The 20,360-nt window shown below is 33.7% G+C and overlaps 1 protein-coding gene across 5 annotated transcripts in view; it reads right to left on the bottom strand.

The window, feature by feature from the left end:
* LOC108744558 (rap guanine nucleotide exchange factor 4-like) overlaps positions 1–20,360 on the bottom strand; it is a 167,688-nt gene that overhangs the window by 32,350 nt on the left and 114,978 nt on the right. The window lies entirely within an intron of this gene.

The raw sequence follows: 20,360 nt of genomic DNA, 5'->3' as shown, positions 1-20,360 counted from the left end.
GTTGTAAGAAATAAAGGTTTCATCGTTATCATTCTTAAATAGATGTCTACATTCAATAGTGTAATTCAAAATTTCATAAGACTTTGATCGAAACTTTTGACGATCCGATGAAACTTAATGAAATTCTAACGCAAATTAGATAACTTAAGGAGACGGACCATAGGTTTAATCGTAAGAGGGGAGTCCTTAGGGAGGAACGAACGGACTATAGGACAAGACTCCGAAAGTTAGCAACAGCTAACTCAAAACTTAGGGGGTGGTAAAGAAGTGATGCTGCCCTTATTCAGGTCTAAAGGCCGTCGTCGATTTGAATTTCTTCCCAACGTTTCGCTAAAGCTTCTTGATGGGAAAGTGGATTTCTAGTAAAGTATAAGAAGTCTTACATCATCATCATCATCATAAGGTCGTCAGTCCTAACACTGGTTGGACACTCTTCCTTTCCTGAGCTAATCTTTGCATTTCCCTAAAACTAGAACAGCCCACACCCTTAACTATTGGCGAACGGTAATCTAACCTAGGTCTGCCTCTACCCCTCCTAACTCCTGTTTCTGCCTCTAATATATCTCTGACTAGACCTTCATGCCTAAAAAAGTGTCCTACTAACCTATTTCACCTATTTCTTATTGACTTCCACCTCTGTTCTGCTATTCTTTGTAATACCCCTTCAGTTCTAACCTTTTCTACCCACGTTATCCTTGTTCAGTTTGTTTACGTGCCCATCACGTAAGGGTAGCTAAGGTGTGGATTCAGTTCGACAAGTTGATAATCCTTATTGACTTTTTTTGAATTCTAGTATTCTACAGATGGTCTTGGCGTTTACTATGCCGTCTGTAGTAATTCATAAAACGCAGTCTTAAGTGAGTAAAATGAGTCTGTATTCTGTCAGAACTCTTTACGAAACGCTGATAAGATCCAATGATATCAACATCTCGTTTAGCGATTAACGGTTTCGACAGGAACTTATTAGTTTTGTAGTTACCGTTATCGGTCAATCAGAAATAATGACAAAGAAGGAAGAAGGGATCACATTATTTTTCATCTCACACGGCTGCATGGGACTTACTATTTTACGTATTTATCTGAGATTTTACGTTACGAGCAACTGGATATTGTTTTTATGACCCTAAAGTACTGTACAAACAAAAATAAATTAATTTTTTTCAAATCCTAGAGTGGTGTTTTACCTGTTGAGAGCTACTATAAAGTATACCTATCAGTTGTTAAAAAAAACCTATTATGTCACCTCAAATTACTTCCTTGTTTAACTTTAATTTCCGTATTTTGGGAGACAGGCTTGTTCTTCAACATTAAGTTACCGTAACTTCATTTAAAATTACTTAATTCTAATTAATCTGCACCGTAAAAATTTCTTAATCCATAAATTAATGATTAAAGTTACTTAATACCTTTATAATGCGAATAAGAACACAGCGATTTATTTTTGAGAAATTAAATTGGTACCTGCGTCATTTCTCTTAATTAGCAGGAAATTTAATAAATGATTAAGTGCTTCTAGTTTGCTACGTGTCCGGATGTGAAATAATTTTCGATCTCGCAGACACAATAATAAGTAATAGTAACTTGGAATTTACTACTCGGTAACACAAGTCTGAATCCAGAATTTCAGTTCAACGTCTAATCTTTGGTTCGTAATCGAAACACGAATTGAAAGCTGATGTGTTTCGTTATCCTCGTTGCCATCACGCCACGTTCCGTTATTTTCTCGAGGGTAGTTGTGCTTGCTTGTAAGAATCGAATGTACACTTACATATATGTATCTATATAAGTACCCTTCGTATTTGCTTTTTCTTGAAACTGATTGCAACATTGCATTTTTATTTACGACAATTGCATTTGACGTTACAGAGTACTCAAAATTAAGATTCAATCATTAAATTTTATTAGATTGATAATATTGATCAAGCTTTGTAGGTAACCTAAACGTCACTTTTTTCTTAACTTTTTAATCAATGAACACGTTTGAATGGAAAATATCGGTTAAAGTTACCCAAGTTATACAGGATTCCATCTACAAATTATACCAATATTAAGGATTGTTTCTTCGTGAACATTATTTAACTAACTAGAAAGGAAGCAACTAAAAATTATTAACTGAACAATTTTCCATCTTCGATTTAACAAAATGTATTAAGTGAAGAATGCTTTTGTTCGATTGCTTAAAATCATCAAGTTACGATAGGAAAAGACAACACGAACGAACAGTTACGCTCTTCTTTTTGTTTACTAAAGGTGAACCTACAATCTGGATCATGTATGTATGTAACTTTATTTAGTGATAATGCTAAGGGATAAGATGTTAAGACACTTTACACCAGCGACTTTCTACCCCTTAGAACATTTCACCCCCTGTCTATGAATATGTACGTATGTGTATATTTATTTCTATTTTAATAAGTGGCTGCAATTATCACTTTAACAATATTGTACATCTTAAAAGTGTCTACAAAAAAGTCCGTGATGGTATATGTCTATTTCTTAGGGATAACACACAATAACCATTTTTATCCTTTACTTTTTATGAGAAACAATGACTTATTTACGAAGCGATTGTAGGCAATACAGCATTAATTCTTATCCAATTAAACACCTTAAACACAATGTGCATTTAATATAGATCAATATGGCCCTTTACAACATGTAATTTAAATGAATATTTTCGAAGATATTACAGATTTAAAATGCAGGGAAATAGCGGTTGCGGCGGTACCGTATTTTCTAATGACAAAAAAATTGTGAATGTTGTATATAAAGACATCCTCTAGTATATTTAGTATGTTCAGGAGGTATTTTTTGAATATATCCCCTTTTCGATAATAATCTAAACAAAGCAAAAATATATTTAGTATCAGCATTGCACCCGTGCGAAGCTGGGGCGGGTCACTAGTTAAATATTAAAAACAATTCGAAAGTAAGCATGTGCATCGTAATAGCATAATATATTCCTCTAAAAAAAGTAGAAAACGCGTGAAAAATTGGATGAATTTTCTGATGAATGGTTAGAAATTACCTTATAGACAACAAAATATGATTTTTGAAAAACATGTTGAAACATAATGGTAAATTACACCCAACCAACAACATGATCAAACCACCGTTTGAACTATAGCATAATTGGAAGTCACCCCAACGTCAAGGCACTGTTCAAATGCTCTTATAGTGATTATTTAAGAGGTGAAATGTCCCGAGTGCATTCACCGCTATTGAGTCTATCTTCGCAGAAGATGTTCAACAAAACCATTAAGTTTAATGGTGGTATTTTGCTCAAGTGCCTGATAGTTCATTATTCTATTTTGCAATATTTAAAAACACTCCTGGTAATAGTTCTCAAACTATTCAAACAAATTCGGAAGATTATTTAGATATTGAATCCTATAGGGGGTGAAAAGGAGCAGCAAAGTATATATGGAACATTTTTATTGTGGACAGACTTACTTGAAATTTTGGTCTTAATGCTCTACGATACAATTACAATTCAAACACGTATTTTGGCATTTTAAAAAATTCAACTTTTGAAGGGATGGAAACAGATAAGCTCAGCGAAACGGACAGGTTACAACTGGTAAAATACGAAGCTTGTTTAATATTACAATTCCACGTAGGTGTAAATAAGGGCGGTCACTTGTTGGCAGTTTTATTGCCTGAACAGCCACTTCAAATGATTCAGACTGTAACTCGTCCTTTTCTCATTTTTAGTTTTCTATCTGTATCTTGTCTAAATAGTCAATCAGGTGATGGCAAAAAAGATCAGTAGTTACAAAAGATTGTGCGTTTCACCTAATACATTGCACACTTTAACTTTCATTCTTTAAATTCCTTTACGAATTTGGGAAACTTTCTGAACTTAAATTTTATGGTCTTTTAAACACATCTGTTCTAACAGTAAAACACTTTTATACTAAGCAATTCGAAACTATTCAAGTAATAATAATATAAGGGGTTTTACCTGAATAGTTCGGAATTTATTACTACAGAAATTAAAACTAATCAAGGAGAGAAAAACTGGAAAGCATTACTAAAACATCTTGACATTAAGAATGTATTAAGTACTTTTAGTTTCATGACGCAACAATAACAACATGAAATTCAAACGAGTCTTTAGCAAACGACACCTTTAGAGGTGTTAGCAATATCGAATTTTTTTGGTTTCCATTTCTAACCGCACAATCGCATTGAATTGTAATATCTTTCGCTGAGAAAGAAACGCTTCAATATTATACGAACCGGACTTGTAGAGCAAATATTTGAGGTTCATGAAAATTGCAGAACGACCTCCATGTTATCTGAAGCTCCTGCTTTTTTCAAAAATCTTTCACTCATTGATTGAAAAGTGTTCGACAAATAGAAGCCATTAAATAATAGAAAGTATTAAAAGAGTTTGAGTTGATAAAAGAACGTATAAATAATCTGCTTATAAACGCAATTCATTATTATTTCAGCGATTCATTTTAAACAGATAATGTGAGGTAGAGAGGAATTTTTCTTCAAGAGGAATTAGGAAATATTTTGAGTACCCGAGATAAAAATGTTCAGTCGTTCAGTCTGTGAAAGCGAGACCCGAGTCTCCGTCTCTTATCGAGCCTCTCTGGTGTCGCTGAGAAAGACTGTCTAGAGACTGTCAAAAAACTGTTTAGCGTCTCTGAACAAGAGACTCGAGTCGCTCATACAGAGATCCTCATTTCGTATCCAATCTCTGAACGAGAGACTCGAATCTCTCAATAAGTGGTGTCTCGATAGACATGGTTAAAACACAGATCCCAGTCTTTCTACGAGAGACTCGAATCTCTGAACGAGAGACTCGAATCTCTCAATAAGTGGTGTCTCGATAGACATGGTTAAAACTTCAAGTTCAACATATTTCGGAGATCCCAGTCTTTCTACGAGAGACTCGAATATCTCAATTTTTCAGTTTTATTCATTCAGTCTCTCTGTGAGAGACTCGAATCTCTGAATTAACAATTTTATCGTTAGAGTCTCTCATACAGAGACTGTAAGAGATCCATAAAAACACCTAGGCAATAACTGAGACACTGTGAAAGACTGTGAGAGACGCTTTAAGAGACGCTAAAAGACTCTGAGAGACTGGGGAGAGACTGAAAATTTTTGTCTAGGGTAACATGATCCTCTTATAATACGACCAAAGTTTATTTACGAACTTGCTCATTCAACTTTCGGATAATTGTTAATTATTGTAATTGCCGGAGTACTTATATATGCAAGATACACTAACTACGACCAATGTTTGCACAACAGAACTTGTAGTGGTTGGATAATAAACTAATTTAACTAAGTTACTACAATACGGAATTATAGTAGAACATATGTACTTGTACATACACATACCTATATGAATGCATTACAACGAAGATAAATCTATGTTCTAATTTTCTTGGGCATATTTCAACGTTAGTTACTAATTAAGCTGGAGTGCTTCAAGCTGAAAAGCATAAATGCTTAACCGAAGTACCTACCAAAACCCAAATAAAATATTTTCTGTAAGGAGCTAATTAAAAACCTAGATTTTTATAAATAATCACAAAAATTAAACTCGGTGGAGAAGTTTCACTTAAAATAATTTATAAATTAGTAATCAATTATGTATCCTCATATTAATCGAAAGTTATCGACCGAAAAGAATTTGTAGAGGATTATTGAATCTTTTTGATTGAAACTATAATTTTTGTTAGAAAATACTACAAATGGCGCAGTAAACGCCATCTATAGCACGATGCTACATTTTAGGATTACGTATACTCCAACAAGGTCCACTTGTGTGAATATTTACTTGCTGAAAACGAATCCCGGCGTGGCCAACCTCAACGTGATAGGTACGTACTGTAGCTACAGATGGCGTTTACTGCGCCATTTGCTATATTTTCTAAAACGCACTGTTAAGACAGCAGGTAAAAGTTGGTCTGTGTTCTGTCGGAGCTGCCTGCGAAGCGCTGATGAGATCCAGAAAGATCGAAATCGCGATCCGCGTCTGGCAGTTTCGATAGAATACAGACCACTTCGAATTATTTTATATAATTTTTGTTGTAAAAATGGCCCACACAATGTTGACATTTTATATAAATTTTTCAGTAATTTTTGAAGGTTAAAATATGGAAATCCAAAAAATATAAATACCTATAGGGTAGCAAAGCTTGGATAATCGGTAAGAGATATGAATGTGGGAAATAATGAATTAAAGCTAATGGAATAGAAACTACAAAAAACATGATATTTGTAGAAAAAGGAGAGAAATAGAAACAACAAATGGAAGAGAATAATATTGAATATATTGGAAGAGTGAGATGAAACGTCCGTGTAAAGATATTCCATGGTCAAAAAGGACATGCGCAAGCAAAGAAGACGATGAAGGACCCAAGAAATTAGGCATAGCATTTATTACGGGAGAGCGGATAGTATTCATGGAGGGATACGAAATAAGAACGCGTAAACATAAAATAGTGGCTCAATGAAGAAGAAAATTTATTATAATGCAAACTTTATAAGAATCAGGATCTTCTATCCCAAATGTTTGTAATTAATTTAATTTAAATTAAAATGACCTGTTAAAGAGCGATTATTTCTACTAAATAAACCCATGAGATAAAAATTTAAAATGTAGTTCTTAAAACCGATTGAACCTTGAAAAACAAAAAAGTATTTGTTTTTCATTTTCTTTGTTATTACTAACATTCTTGAATATGCAAAACAAAGTAATTTTACAGTAAAAACACGTAGGTATTTACAAAGTTGCAATGACAACGTTTTGTGTATTTCCTTAAAAAAACACTAACAAATATAATCCTTTTCGACATGTTAAAAAAAAAAGTAACTGTAACTGAAAACACCATTTGGACAAGAAAAAAATTTCTGTAGTTGTGCGATTCCTCAAAAATGAAACCAAAACAAAATTACACGAAACTTCAAGGACCGGCCGTATGTGAATATTTTAGGAAAGTGAATTTCTTGAATCAAGTCACGTTAAGGTGGCTGATATACTGTTAGACAGTATAATTCAATATTCAGTAGACGTACGACGAAATTTTTATGTCTACTGTTAAAGAAAATTCGGTTACCTAGGTATAGGTAACAGCTGTAATGTAATACATAAAAAAATGTTATTCGGTTCGTGTTTAACTGCTACAGACAGTGTAGGTATGTTCAGTATCTGACAAAAACAAACTCTGCCTCTTGTCGTTAGTCTTTACCGATAGTTATATCTTTTCAGTTTTCCACTTGAAAATTGAAAGAAAATAAAAGTAAAAAGTAACTAGCAATTAGACAAGAGTCAAACACCACACAAAAATTATTGTATCTTTTTCATAATTAAGTTGATTATCTATCTTCAATATTATACGAACCGGACTTGTAGAGCAAATATTTGAGGTTCATGAAAATTGCAGAACGACCTCCATGTTATCTGAAGCTCCTGCTTTTTNCTTTACCGATAGTTATATCTTTTCAGTTTTCCACTTGAAAATTGAAAGAAAATAAAAGTAAAAAGTAACTAGCAATTAGACAAGAGTCAAACACCACACAAAAATTATTGTATCTTTTTCATAATTAAGTTGATTATCTATCGTACAAGTATCAAAAATGAATTAAAGAAAGTTAGTATATTGATTATCGATATTATTAATAGTATCAAGTGGAAATTAGGGGTGGTGCAGTTCCACGGTGTCTATAGGCAAGCGACCGCGTCGTTTTCTATCAAGTTAGATATTTTGTATGTAAAGGTAAGCTACGTTGATCTGACCTATTAGATTCAGCATACAAGAATTCCCTTGTTAGAAGTGCTTTCGAGTAGTAATAATATCAAATTTCTTTACAAAATTTTTTTAAAATTATACAAATGTAGTCTTTTTTTGTTTCACTTTTCTTATCTGCTGTCCTTCTTGTTATTATTTAATAAAAATGAAAACGAATGAATACCTAAAATTCCAGCTTTCAGAGAATCTCTGCGAGAATCACATACATATGTATGCAACATTTGACAAAAGCATCTTGTGTTACCTTTAGGTTATAGCTATTTACGTTAAAAATCAATTTAGAATAACGGAAAATCGGTATTGAAAAAAGACCACAATGTTGTACATTTATAATACTAAATGTTCATCCTCTTCAATTCGGTACCAAGTAGAACCAGAATTAAAAATGTAAAGTTTTACAATAATAATTATATACACTGCCCTTTAATTATTAAAACATAATATGAAAGCATACATGACTATATTTATTTTTGACCAGCATTGCCCCGCGACTTCGTCCACGTGAAATTGGAGATTTGGCTAATGTAGTCACCCTGGTAAGCGGCGATATTTTGACGTAGGTTTTAGTTGTATGTCGTTATCAACAGAAATATGTACAGTACTAATTTGCAAGACAAATTGAAAAATTTCAGAAACACATTTTACATATGCAATGTAAAGAAATTCCAATAAACTTAGTTTGGAGTGGGTAACTTTTCATTCTGCTGAGTGAGGTACCTACCAAAGCTCTAAGGTATCGACAACACGACCGTTTCAGGGATTTGTAACAATAAAAATTTAACGCTATATCCGAATCTGTTATCCCTATAACCGAAATTTTTAGCGTTAGTTTGATTTGTAAATGCAAAACTATTAAAAGCTGATGACGTTATATCAGAGTTGTCGGTACAACCGATGTTTTTATAACCGACTTCTGCTGCATTACTATAATAGTTTATAATAAAATATAAGTATTGTAACCCATGAACTATTAAAAAAAAAAATACCACGTGTAATTATACAACACGCTACTGAAGTAAAACTTCTTCAAACACACAAACATACCGGGATAGGGGTTAAGGAATTGGTTTAATGTTGCGAGTTGTCTGTAACGAACGTTGCATTGAAGCGCGCTCACGGCTCAAGCGATCCCCACTACGAACTCGACTACGCGACCGAGTAGAGGGGGAACATCCGTTGCATGATTTCGTTACATAGCAACTCGCATGAGACGAAACGAACGCTACCGTGCGTAAAGAAGTTTCACTTCAAAAATGCTGCCGAAATCAGCCCTGGTAATTTTTTATTAACGCATGAAATGTTTCATTGAAGTCATACAGACTGCCCGTACGGACAGATACTTATGCAAACACAAATATATTTTTAAGGATCATTTATATCATCATAACAAGAAAGGCGCCCATCGTTTGGATATTACAGACACTTCAATTTTATGTACACGCATATTTATATGTCTATACGTTTCGTTTGTATTATATCAAAATATTGGATTGTTTATTGTAAATTTTTTGTTAAGCCCGTACAGACTTTTTGTTGTGCCATTTCCGCAGGAAATTCAGGATAATCCTATTGCGATTAAAGTTTTAAAATATTCATATTATAGATACTCGTACATACCTACAGCTATTGTACCTCCGACTGCAACAGGAGAGTTAATACAATTGACTTGTTAACTGAATTAGCAAAAACTGCGTAAACGCCAGACAAAAAAACGTCAAATTTATTATTTCACAGGCACAAACGAATTATTAAAACGCAATTTGTCTGAAACAAACGGGCACACTATACTACCACCAACTGGTTCAATTATTACCACTACGTGAGCGTATAATGAGTTAATGCGATTTCCTATTTCCAACTAGTTTGGTCTGAACACTTATATGTCAAATAAACCGTTTCGTGGGCTATAATTAGGAGCGTATTATTTACGCATTTCAAGCACACCAAAGGGGAAATAAAACGTGTATAATGCATTGGAACGTAAATTTAAGAGGAAGGGTTCCTTAGGACCATCAAGTTTATGCCTAAAGCGTACTAAGAAATAATATAGTAGGTAAGTCGTATACCAACTTGAACATTTATGTAACTCTTGATCGCAATTGTTCCTAAAGTAACATTGAGAGACTGCGTGTTGACCAATTGTTTTTTGACCTACGGCATTGACATATGCCTACTCTGTCTTATTTACCACCTCAACAGGGGAATAAGCGGGGAAAGTATGTTATGCAATACAGAAATTTAGTTATTAACTATCTATTTTTTCCATACTACGTTCAAGGTGGTGTTAATAACTTTAAACATAACTGTTTGGATCGCATCGCATAGTATAGAGAGTGTGGATGACGTAAGAGCAGTCTCTCAAAGAATTGTACAGTACGACATTTTTTTCACTATAAATCTCTGATCACCTTTGCTCAAGCTTGTACTATCTGAAAACGTGATGTTCTCCAAAAAATAAATTGATAATATTTAAAGACACTATAGTGTTGGTTTTTTCATCATCGAACACATTGGTAAAGTTGGTGAACTGGTTCAAAAAGAACCTAAAATTATGAAAAGTCATGTAAATTTATTCAGAGAACCTATAAAGCTGATTGTAGTGTTAATTTCTGGGGAAACACATCAAGTTTTGACTCGCGTAGTTCATTAGTATGTTTGCCTTCGCTGGACGCGAGCGTGCTAGCTGTATGTTTTGATATGAATCCACATTTAGCATTGAGGATGGAAAGATCTCTGAAGAAGCTCGCCACTCATGCTAGAGAAACGTTAAGAAGCAACTCTACGACAACATCAGTTCATCATCCTAGCCCGCACGTCACGAAAATTAAAGCAACCTAGGTCTAGTTTTGTCTCTCTTAACTCCTGTTTTTGCTTCTAATAGGTCATTAACTAGCTCTTCATGTCTAGGAAGTTGTCCGGCTAACATATTTGAAAGATATTATTACTTTTGTTAGTATTATATTAATTGGATTTTTCTGCATGAATTCATGTGTCAATTTTCTTACAAAAAAGCTTATGAGTTTGTATCTTCTTTATCTAAACGAAAATTACTTCACCGGTAGTACTAAAGTCCTTAAACTAAGATGAAAACGGCGTTACCTGTATTTTGCAGCTTCTTCTGATGATATATACCTCATTCGAAATTGCTAATAAAATTTTAGTTCCTGCAGTAAGATAACCATTAGTTAATGTTCTTTACAGTAACGGCTCGTGACGGACTGATCCGGATGTTCTGCAAATGTTTATTCACTTATTTTTGAAGGTAAATTCAATCCAACGTTTCTCCACAGAAACAAACTTGTTTATTAGCCTTCTCGTTGAAGCTATCCATTCTTTGATGTAAATTATTTTTCAATAGAACTGTCAAAAATGATCGTGGAGGACTGAATTTCAGAAGAAGATTGAAAACTATCCCTCGATTGTTGATGTTGATATACGTGTTGTTGCAACAATTTCTAATAATTGTATTGTTTTCTTAGGTTATAGAAACACATAAATTAATTGAGTTAAATGTATCTCACTGGCCAGACAGTCTAAATTCGTGGTTTTATGGCAAAAAAATAAGAGGACACAAGAGTGGTGCAGGTTTCTGAGTCAGTGCATGGTGCATCTGTGGATCAATTAAATAAATAATATAAAAGATAGCGCGATGCGATCGACTATAGGAACTCGCAGAATTCATTTAGTTTACTACTTACTAAGGTAGACAAATTGCGATTTTGCACAAGTAGATACATCAACAGCATGCATAAATTTACACCGCGACTGATTAGTACACCGGAAAAATTAAGGAAAAAGAAGGTACATGATACATGCATTCCCATTGCACCATCCATATGTGACCACTATGTTCTCATATTCTGCATGTGAATGCATTAGTTTTTGCTTGATACTTCCACATTCAACTTATTTTTGTATTTTGTGGTAATACTTTGCTAATCGAATTCTAACGGGTGCAGGTTATTACTAATCATTACGTACATTTAACTTGTCTACGTATCAGCTGTTTGCGAAGGTTACGAAGAAGTATGTGTGTTTATGTGGTAATTATTCTCAATCATTCACGGCTCGTTAGTTGAGGTACTTTTTGTACACACTCTTTACATCCTCTACGTTGTGGTACTATGACGAAATGCACTCTACAGTGCTTCCGGATGTTACCCTTCAAATACTTCCAAATATTGATCAGACATAGTGTATAGAACAATTATTTGGTAGCTTTGGATCGATGGGCATGGCATAGTGATTTGACCATTACTTAACATTCGGGTAACGTCAGTAGGATTCCTGGTCCGTCAACTTTGGTCCAAGCTTTTCTGCGATTTTCGTGAAATATTTAAGCAAATACTGGGTCAATATTATTCAATAGATGATCTTTCACTCAATTCTGCCTTAATTTTATTCGTGTTGCCTTTCTCACTCCAACCACCACTTACCCATTCCCACGATTCCTAAAAGAAGGCTGAAGAGGGTTTTCCGCCGTATCCTCCGGTTTAATCCTCAAGGACTATCCACCAACCAGCAGTAGTAGCTGGTAAGAAAAAAACACCCAGTAGTTTTTTTATTTTTTTTGTAGCTCTGCAGTGCATATTCACATATTTATGTTATATGCACCATTTGCTCTTGGTTCATTGTTCTACTAGGCAGATATAAATTGTTTTCGCAGAATTACGTGCTACACAGCTAAACCTTAAATTTTCATCAACTTTATACGAAATACGATCGCAGTAAAACTTTCTCGCCTGACACTTCCCGGTGGGGATTTAGTTAAGTATTAGCAAACTTCATAAAGAAGCTAAATTTCTACTACGGAAGGTTTAGTGCAGCTGCAGTTTACAGTACCTGTCGTAAATATTATGAAATGTTCTCCAGATCTTTTTGTTTGATTTGCTAGGTTTTCTAAACAAAAATAATAATATAAAGGTTATAGGACCAATCATTTTACTGTGTCATCAAATCGAAATCGATTTTTATACTTAAGAAAAACATTTAGATCTTCATTGATTTTGAATTGCATTTTCCGTGATTTCTATTGAAAGGATTTGAAAATACAAAACATTTTTATCAGTATAAATTATTGCATATCAGCAATATGGACAAATCAGGATGTTAAACAATAATTACATTATTATTTCTGCGACGTTTCGACTCTTTTGTCGAGGTTTTAACAGGCGTTAGGAATAACACATGTTGAATATAACCATAAAAGTCACACTATTAATTAATTCACCATTTCGTCGATCGAAAATAAGAAAAGAGGAGTTAAATATTAATGAAAATGATGTATAAAAGTGTTTTATGATTTTAGTAGAAGAATTAATGATGTGTTAAAACTCATTATAGTTTGTAAGAGTGGGTATGCTTAACATAACAAATAAAATAAGGTAGATTATAAGAACGTTTATATTTATACTTGCTCTAGGAACCTAATATCATGAATAAATGTGTGCCGTGTAACATTTCATTAAGATACGTTAAAATTAACAAAAGATTTTTAAGCAATTAGATGCTTAATTAGAATTGGTTAGAATTTATCAAGGATGTAGATCGTAATTTCGACACATGCTAACTCGATAACTCGACTGATTGAACCAAAGATGCTTTATATAAGCAGGTTAATACAATATTGAGTTACAACAGTATAATCAGCATATTCAATTCTTCATCTACTGATGTTGTCTAATATCAAACGTTTGAAATGCTTTCTTTAATTAGCAACAAATATCAGTAGATGTTTAATTTTTTCCGCAGTTGAGATATGCACTGTGTATACCTAAAAATTTAACTAAATATCGAGGGGTAAACCGCAATGGATTTATGGGCTACACTCTGTTGGAATTCCAAGAATTCCAGAGATATGTTTCTACTTTGCGGAATTAAGTGGATTTATTCAGAAAAGCGAGGATTTGGACTGAATCCGTTGCATGGCTAATACCTACAATAACAGTTACTACAACTTATAATCTCACTATTGGAATGCTTTTGAGGGATTTAAATCAATTGGTTTTAATTTAAATCGAAATCCGTTTGTATAGATATTAGAGGGCGCAATATAAAACCATAATCTACGGGGTTAGATGCGGGTACCGGTGAAATAGGCATTTGAATGTTTTTTTCGCAGTTACTTACACCTGATTTTCTTCGCAAAACGACTTTTTAAGAAGCCTAACCATTATTATTATTATATTCATGAAAAGGATTTAGGAGGTACGCCTTTATCTCATGTAGTTTACCCCTAGCTAATATGTATTTATTTTTCTACCTCGATTTTCTCCCTTGTAAATAACGACATTTCTGTGAAATACTTGTTTTACTTGTTACTCGTAGATAAAGAACAAAAAAAAATTAAACAAACTACAGTTTTGAACACGGTGGAAGGGAGAGTTGAAAATACTAAAGTAATTAGAACAAAAGAAGATTAATGAGGCGTCTTTCAAGTGCGAGAGGTGTAAGGATTGTTACGATTTCATGTATTTATGGTCGACCCATTGTACGTGTTAAGTTACCTAGAACAAGCATACACTTCTCTTGGCAGGAGCGAAATAATAGTTCCGGAAGCGGAAATCGCATTATTAGTAACAGTGAGCACGTACCCACTGTAGTTTATAACGGTTGCAACGGATTTATACTCTTATTATTGAATTTCTTTAACGTCTAACTGAACATAAAACGTTTTATTTTATTACACCCTAAACCATATTTAGAACAAATAATTTCATTAGTTCTTTTGTAATGAATCGGAACGTAATTAATATGTACGCATTTAGGACCATTGGAACCATTTTCCCGATGAAAATTCAACCAAATACAAATAACTTCCCTAAATCACTAAAACATAAAAGTTAATGTTGGGCTGTTTCTTGTTTGTTACATTTTCACGCTTTAACTACTGAAACTATCATCATGAAATTTTATACACACGTTTTCAGGAATACACAAAGGAATATAGGGTACCTTTTATCCAGAAAAAGTATACCAATGAAGAGGGATAGAAAAATTAGTTTTATGTGGTCGTGATGAGTTTTAACACGTATTTAGGACATCAACTCACGATACACATTGTCAGGGGTACAATGTAACACTTATCCAGAATAGAAATACTGTTCCTAAAGGATAGAAAAATTAATTTCATCGATGATCCTTGACACGTCTTTAGGATATCAGCGCGAGCGAAGCCGTGGGTAAAGACTATCCGGAAATTTTGTACACACATTACCAGGGATACAGAAAAGGACACAGGGGACCTTTTATTCATAAAATAAATACTGTTCCCGAAGGATAGAAAAATTAATTTTATGTGGTCGTCGATGTTCTTTGAAGTGTTTAAGACATTAACGCGAGCAAAGCCGCAGGTAAAATCTAGTAAATAAATAAAGGAACTTTTCAAAAATATACGAGAAACTAATACTATAATAGAAGTAAAAAACAGAAACTTTAGTAAAGGAATAAATAAACTAAACGGAAACTCAGCCTAGCACTTAAACCTCTTTTTGTCTTATATTACAAAAGCCAAATAAGCTGAAATGTATGTTATATAACATACTTTTAAATTATGTTTTATGTTCGCCCTACTTGTCTACCCTTAAAGCGATGTAGATAGTCAACAAACATTGGGCATATTTTGTATCGGATTTCTTATGCTACAAGTGAATTTGTTGTTTTGTTTTTTAGTTGTAGAGGTCAGTATGTTTTTTCTTTATGTTCTTTCAAAATTGAACAAGTTTTATAAAAGTTTGACAAAAGGCTCTTGCCCCCTCGTCTTTTTCCTAAATGCAACAATGATCGCTAGGAAGAATGGTTTATGCATTACATATTATTTCGGATAGAAATTAACTTCATAAGGGAATATAAATAAAACGAATTCAACGATGGGCACGTTTATGAGATCCTCTTACAAAATTTTCAAACGCCTTGCATCTGTATACAAACCTATACAGTTAACTTTATGTAGGTAATCTTGATCAAAAAACATAGCCCTATCTAACAACATCCCTGAATACATTTCATTCTCGATGTCAGTCACTAAGGTAATGAATAATTTACATATGTTACACCAAGAGAATTGGAGAGCAGTAACTACGAGAGTGTTCATTAACAGACACTGGGATCTACAACTTCATTTGTTATTCTTTCACATGGTATAGTGCACCTACAGCTTCTTATATCAAATCGGATTTATCAACAATGGAGCAGCTTCTCTTAAAAATTAACGTTGTTTCCAAACAAGGTAAGAAACGGAAACCAATTGTACCTGTATTTGTTTTGTTTCCTATTTCCTGGTTTTGAGCTTGACATCGGTAGGTACATTAGTTTCAATAATAAATTCACTACAGAATAATGTTCTAACTTAGTAAAACTAATACTATATTGTATAAAATAATTCGAAGTGGTCTGTATTCTGTCGAAACTGCCAGACGCGGATCGCGATTTCGATCTTTTTGGATCTCATCAGCGCGTCGCAGGCAGCTCCGACAGAACACAGACATACGTAATCCTAAAATGTAGCATCGTGCTACAGATGGCGTTTACTGCGACATTTGTAGTATTTTTTTAATACTATATTGTATTTACTTCAATGATTTCTGGCGTACACACATTTGTACGAAGGCGTAGAAGGGTCATACATATTTTTTTTTTTAAATTTCGGCTTGTAACTCAGTTTCGACTTGCAACTTTAAACTTCGACTTGCACCTTGAAATTTATATATCATCATAAGAACATAGGCTCAAACGGCCAGAATCGATAATTTGGGCTGAAGAATCATAGTCTAAATAAACAGTTGGACCCAGATGTTTCGTTGACAACTATGACTGTTGTTTGCGATTGAATTGCTTCGTGTTGTCTTAACATATCCCAAAAATTATAATCATAACCTAATTGAACTTAAAGCTATAATTCGTTTGATTGTAATTATAACGTTACAATCGCTAAACACAATAAGAACGAAATGTGTTGTAGTACCCTTGTCCTTTCTTAAAATTACCATGGCTTCAACTGGGGTTGGGTTAGGTTACATTAGGATGCAATTCAATAGGCATTAAGAGTTTCAAGTTAAATTTTCGAGTAGCAGGTGGAAATATCCAGTTGCAAATCGAAATTTAAAAAAAATATATTTGATCCCTCTACGCCTTCTTATATTTGTAATGGAGTGATTACCATATATTATTGTGATGCTTTGATTGTCTATAGAATCGAAACAGTTATCTACTCGGTTACATTTTTTAACTAAAGGCTAGGACTAAGTACCGTGTTTACTTCCGATATCCAGGACGTTGTCCTTTAATCGGAATCTTTAATTAAAAAGGTTTTGACGTGTCGAGCGTGTGTAAACGTCAATATTCAGTCGTTTGGTCGTAGATAGGATGGTAGCAGCTGTTGCTATCCGAGTAATATTTTTTAGGGAAAACACCGACATTTTCGGGGCCGAATCAGGTTGCAAAAGAGCGTACCTTATTGAGCTAAAAGTTAAAGTAAAATTTGAAAGGGTTTTAGTTAGTAAATTATATTGTCTTTTTTTTTATAAACTAATGTTCCTATATTGCATTTCAATTTTTCTACGTCAACATTTCTATTTACAAGACCGCATATTAAACAGGTTCAATTAACAGGCCGATGTCATTGTTCTATGCTCAATTTTTCTTTTATGTTCCAATAAAATTCTCTTCCTCCAGTTAGAAAAGCCTTCTATTTCCTAAAAGAAAAGCGTTGTCATGCTATTTTCAAGTAAATTTCCGTTTCCTTTGTTGTATATTTCAAGCAAATCTTTGAAGCAAAGTAGTTAGACTGTTAGTCCTCTTTTACAGTATCTTAAAAGATAGGTAATAAGATAAATAGAAATTTTATAAAAGAAAGCTAAACATAGAATTCCAATAACTTTCAATAAATTTTGTAGTAAAAAGTAAGTTGACTTTTTTATTAAAATGTTTGACTTTTAGGACTGTCTCAAGATTTTGTTTCTTTATATAGATAGTTGTTCGTTTTAACAAAACGCTTATCCGAAAATAGAAGCAAAAAGTATTGGTGTTTTTATATTATTCGTATATTACATGGCGCATTTATTTTTACACTTATTTGTTTATTGTTATTTATAGAAAAAAGTTACGAAGAAATAATGGATAATCTTTCAATGAAAAACTCATAAGTCACCTTAACCTTACGATTGGGTCAAGTTGCTTATTTATAAAACGGTTACTGCAAAATATGCATTTTCGACTTAATAAGGCTTTGATTAAGCTCCATGTAAACTGTAATACGCCTACAATGGAATGCAGTTGTCGTTTGACGACATTTTGTAGGATAAACGACTGTTTATATATAAACGGGACTGTTTCAGTATTTAATGTCTTTGCAACAGGTTAGGACCCGAACTCACGTACCAAAAAACGTATTTTGCAAGGACCAGAAACTGGTATTCATTAAAAATGAAAAAACAAATTGAGCATGACTTGTTGAGTTTTCTTCTTTTTACAGAACCATTACAACTTATTCGTAGAAATGAGAAACACAAAACTGTATATCTTCAATATACATATGTACAGGTTATTGCTGTACGGGTGCGAAACATGGACAGTAGACGCGGCGGAAAAGAAAAGGTTAGAAATGTGGTAATGTGGTGATACAGGCGAATGATGAAGATACCGTGGATAGAGAAGGTTAGAAAAGAAGAGGTATTAGAAAGAATAGGAGAAGAGAGGACTCTATGGAAGTCAATAAAAAATAGGCGAGATAAGTTAGTAGGACACCTTCTCAGGCATGAAGGTCTAGTCAGAGACATATTAGAGGCAGAAACGGGAGTTAGGAGGGGTAGACGTAGACCTAGATTAGATTACTGTTCGCAAATAATTTACCGAGCGGCAAGGCCTAGACCCTAGAGGTTTAGACCATTGCTTAGCATTCGGGAGGACGCCGGTTCGATTCCGGGTCCGTCTGCCTTGGTCCAAGTTTTTCTGTGGTTTCCTTGGATCACTTAGGCAAATGCTGAGGCAGTAATATTCCACAGATAATGTTTAATTCTCTTCTGTCTTCATTTCGTCCGTCTCATCTTTCTCAACCGAACTACCACCCACCCATTCCCACGATTCCTGAAAGCAGGCTGAAGAGGGCCTTCCGCCCTACCTTCCGGCGTAGTCCGGAGGGACTGCCCGCCCACCAGCATTACTGGCTGGTGGGAATGAAACACCCAAAAGTTTTTAAATAGTTAAGAATGTGGGTTGTTCTAGTTTTAGGGAAATGCGAAGATTAGCTCAGGATAGGAAAGAGTGGAGGTACGTGTCTAATCAGTCTTAGGAGTGACGACCTTATGATGATGTACAGCTTATTAATTGTTAAGGCATTCAATTTTTGAAATTCCATATTACAAAAATATGTAATATATAAAATTACTGAACTTCATCGCCTGATAAAGCCATTGTGTCGCAGATACGGTAAATGTAGAAAAGCTTAATAATGTTTTTTTTTTTTTTGAAATCCAGGTTTAGAGGTGATTTTATTTAGATTGGTAAAAAAAATGTTTATCATAACAACAGCCGATAATCTCCGTTGTGTGCACAAGCCTCACGGTAGACTAAAAGACTAAACTAATAGAACAGTGCGTGTTGAAAAGCACATGTTCTTCGTTTACAGATAATATCCATTTAAAATTTCACCCACGCGACCATCTGTCGTGTACTCGAACATTTTATGTTTTCAATGTCAATGACAGTGGGACAGATCACGGAGTATCGACCAGTTTCGATTTCGTCTATCTAATGTTACCTTAATTGCTCAGTTTTTTCGTTTAAATATAATGAAATAAATTTATTTTCTGTACAGATGATATGCGAATAGCGTAGAGTGTGCATCGATTACGAGATAAAAAGTACAAAAGGGAGAGAAGAATTGCACTCATCAAACGAAAGTTCCTTTCTTTAATTTAACAAATTCATAACAAAAAACATTACTGTGAAAGAATATGGATGTTATAGAAAAAGAATAAGTAAAACCAGGCTTAAAAGACGTAAGAGTATGTAGAAAGTAGCGGAGGAAAATTATTGCTTAATTAGTACGTAACCCGGTCGTGAAAGCTTTAGCTACATTGTCCATGATGTATTTTATTGGCATATTGCATTCCTTTTGCTTTTATTATTTTTTTAAAATTATTTTTATTGTTTCAGTAAAATTATCTTCATTTCAATAAAAGTTTTGGAACCATGAGTTAAATCCTAATACAACTTCAAATCAATCTCATACGAACTCATAAAAATTTACTGAAGCATTTAAGAAAGTTATGAAGAAATGTTGTCACTCATGATAGATTAGGTACCTACTACCTACAATCTATTTCCATCCTGTCTAAAAATTAAATTGGTTTTTGAATTATGGAGCTACTAAAGCACTTTCACTAACTTATTCTCTGTATTAAGAGACAACAAGTCAAGGCTGAAAAGGCTTTATGAAATGAATTAGATTCAACCTACAGTGATTTTTAATAGAGAAAGTGTAGGCAAGGGAACTAGATTAACATCTAAATCGTACCAGGTTAAAGAATATTAGTTTTTAAATTAAAAAGGATAGACATATAGACAACAACAGATATTATTTCA

The sequence above is a fragment of the Agrilus planipennis genome, unplaced genomic scaffold, assembly GCF_000699045.2.
Source record: "Agrilus planipennis isolate EAB-ADULT unplaced genomic scaffold, Apla_2.0 scaffold28, whole genome shotgun sequence".
NCBI classification, from domain to species: domain Eukaryota; kingdom Metazoa; phylum Arthropoda; class Insecta; order Coleoptera; family Buprestidae; genus Agrilus; species Agrilus planipennis.
The sequence above is the reverse complement of the archived record's forward strand: the minus strand, read 5'-3'. Positions and strand labels throughout refer to the sequence as shown.